Source organism: Grammomys surdaster, unplaced genomic scaffold (genome assembly GCF_004785775.1).
Source record: "Grammomys surdaster isolate TR1022 unplaced genomic scaffold, NIH_TR_1.0 98, whole genome shotgun sequence".
In the NCBI taxonomy this organism is placed as follows: Eukaryota; Metazoa; Chordata; class Mammalia; order Rodentia; family Muridae; genus Grammomys; species Grammomys surdaster.
The window spans coordinates 11680890-11683784 of NW_021604577.1; the positions used below are offsets into that span (position 1 = coordinate 11680890).

At 39.1% G+C, this 2895-nt stretch overlaps 1 protein-coding gene across 1 annotated transcript in view; it reads left to right on the plus strand.

The window, feature by feature from the left end:
• Slc25a21 (solute carrier family 25 member 21) overlaps positions 1–2895 on the plus strand; it is a 449914-nt gene that overhangs the window by 6496 nt on the left and 440523 nt on the right. The gene's annotated exons all lie outside the window — the stretch shown is intronic.

A 2895-nucleotide genomic window follows, 5' to 3' on the forward strand; every position in this document is an offset into this window, starting at 1 on the left:
ATGTTTCTTTTTCATAATATTTTCTCCATTTTTATTCTATTGTAATGGTTTGACTATACTTAAAGGAGATGCATTACTGGTACATATACTAGAAGTCTTCTGGATTTTAATTTGTAGTAGGTAATAAAAGGGCTGATACACCAGGGGGTAGTCAGGCTTACATTTTTGATCAAGGAAATTTCTTTTTTAGAATGAGTGCAAAGGGGCACACATGTGATTTGGATAAATGACACCTTTGGAAATTCGGGATTTGAGGAACTATAATTGTTTGATAATAAATAGCAGGTTGTAGCGAAACAGGTGAGCCCTTGCGACACATCAAAGGCAGACTGGAACCCATTATCTGGATAATTAGGGAGGAAAAAAAACTCCCCTTTATTTTAACCACAGAGGAGGAAGCAACTCTATTGCTCAAATTAATTATAAAATACCTTTAAAGGGTGTGTGTTAATTAAAAGTAGTTTTGTCTCTTTTTAGGAAAATCTAGTCTTTAAGAATATGAATCAGAGAACAAAAACAGAAGTTGAATAACTACACTCAAACGATTTCTCACTTTATTATTGTGAATGATGTTTTAGAAGCTTCGCCACTGTCAGTATGTGGGCACATTATTTAGTTGACATAAAAGAATGTTCCCTAGTGTTTCAGAAACAGGCTGCTAAGTCAGCCCTTCCACCAGCATGACCACAGTCACTCAGAATATTAAAAACTCTGTTTCAGAGGTTACCCAGTAGAGGCCGAGAAATGTTAATGGCCTCCATTAAGGAGTAGACAACAGAGTCTAACTCGTGCGACGTTCATTTATTTTTAGGCTCCACTTCCGAAAAGAGAGGCCGTCACAGGTTCTCATAATTTCTAAGAATGATAACTGCAACAGTACAAAGAACAACATTCTGTTTCAACTACTTAGTAAACAATGTGAGAAAAAACATCGATGGGTCTAAAATCTCCGGCACTTCTCATAGCAATGAAATTTAACATTTCAGGATTCCAAAATCAAAAAGGATGCTACAAACCATTGCTGAACACCTTAAACCTTTTTATTCCATTTCATTTTCTACTGTGCGTATGTACATGTGTGTTTCTATTGTGCACATGCACATCTATGTATGTACATGAACCATGATGTGCATGTAGCTGTCAGAGGACAACTTGCAGGAGTGGGTATTTTCTAGTATGTAAATCTAAAGGATTGAACTCAGGCTATCAGGCTCCTTCAGTGACAGGCTGGTCCATTTTCAGATATCTTTATGATTTAAGTAGTGATGTCTTTAAAATGTAAATGAAAGAATGACTGAATGAAAGGAACGAGATTCTGAAACTTCTATCAGAATTTCATACTAGACTTAGACTGAATTCTTTCTTCTTTGTAGTGGTAATGTTTGAACTCTGGGCTTCCCACATGCTAGGCCATCACTGAACTACATCTCCAGCCTTCACAGGGACTTTCTCATGAGTGCTTTTTATCCCCTGGCTTTCATTCTGGTTTTCATTGGGTTTATATCTAAACTGGAAAATTGCTATTTTTTTAAGTAACTAGAATTTCTAAATGGTTATAGTGTCACTTGTTACTGGATCTTGATATGATCATAATTTCTATGCCTTTTAAAGATTCTTTAAGAGCTATGTATTTTGGTTGGTTTTGTTTTAATGTAGGCTTATGTTAACTTGCTAGTGCTGCTAGAACAACGTCACGAGAAGTTTATCCTTTCAAAACATTTGGGACTAGAAGTCCAAAATCCGGGTTGTCAAGGCAGCCACTAAAGGAGAATCTGTAAGCCTCTCTTAGCTTCTGCAGTCCTTGGCATTTTTTAGTTTGTTTGTCCAGTGTTTGAATCCATCCTCACCCGACAGCTTCTTCATACCAGTCTCTGTGTTTATGTTCAGATTTCCCAGATTAGAAATTCCACTCTAATCCTGTATGTCCTCTTAATCCGCAAAGACTTAGCCACAAAAAAAACCTGTATTTTCAAGTAAGGCCATTCACTGACACCAAGGATTCGCACTTAAACATACCCCACCTTCCCTCTCACATACATGTATATATGCATGTATGTGTGTAGCAGATGTGTACATGGTGTAAGTACAATCAACCCTTCGTGAGTGTGAGCCAGAGTTCGACATTGGTATCTTCCTCTGTCGATCACCACCTTACTTTCTGAGACAGGGTCTCTGACTGAACCTGATGACACTGGTTGGCTTGATGGTCAGTGATTAGTCGCTCCCCAGCCCTCTTCCCAATGCTGATATTACAGAAAAGTGGTCTCTCACACCCAGCTTTTTCCTGGATGCTGGGGATTTTCAAATGCTACTCACTGAGCCAGTTCCCCAGGCTCCAGGTTTAGGGACTCAGATGGACTCATACTTAAGTTTCTATCTCATATCCCAGTCTGGTTTCACGGTCTTTGCTCTTCCCATCTGAACCTCTCTGCAAGTGTTCTCACTTCTTCTTCAACTTACTGTAATTGGTGTATCTATTTTTCCTCTTTTGTAGGAAAACGTTACCTGCCATTGTTCATTCTCAATTTTATCTCATAGTTGTAGAATTTCACACCTTTTAAAAATTTCCCTTTCATGTTGTTCTTGTTGTCCGTTTACAACCTTCTTCCTGCTTGTTCATTCATTTATTTTGATAGGATCTGTCTCAATCTGTCCGGCTTCTCACTATGCATGAGACTGACCATGATTTTTTAGCAGTTCTGTAGACTCTGTCTCCAGAGTACAGATTTTGGCTGCTGTACCCAGGTTCCTCCCGTGATGACCATCCAGGCTTGCCTGCCATCTGCCCTCTGGCTGACTTGTAACTATTTGCAGTGGCTCCCAGGTCTGTATCTGCAACTTTGTTGTTCCTCCAAGACACACACACACACACACACACACACACACACACACACA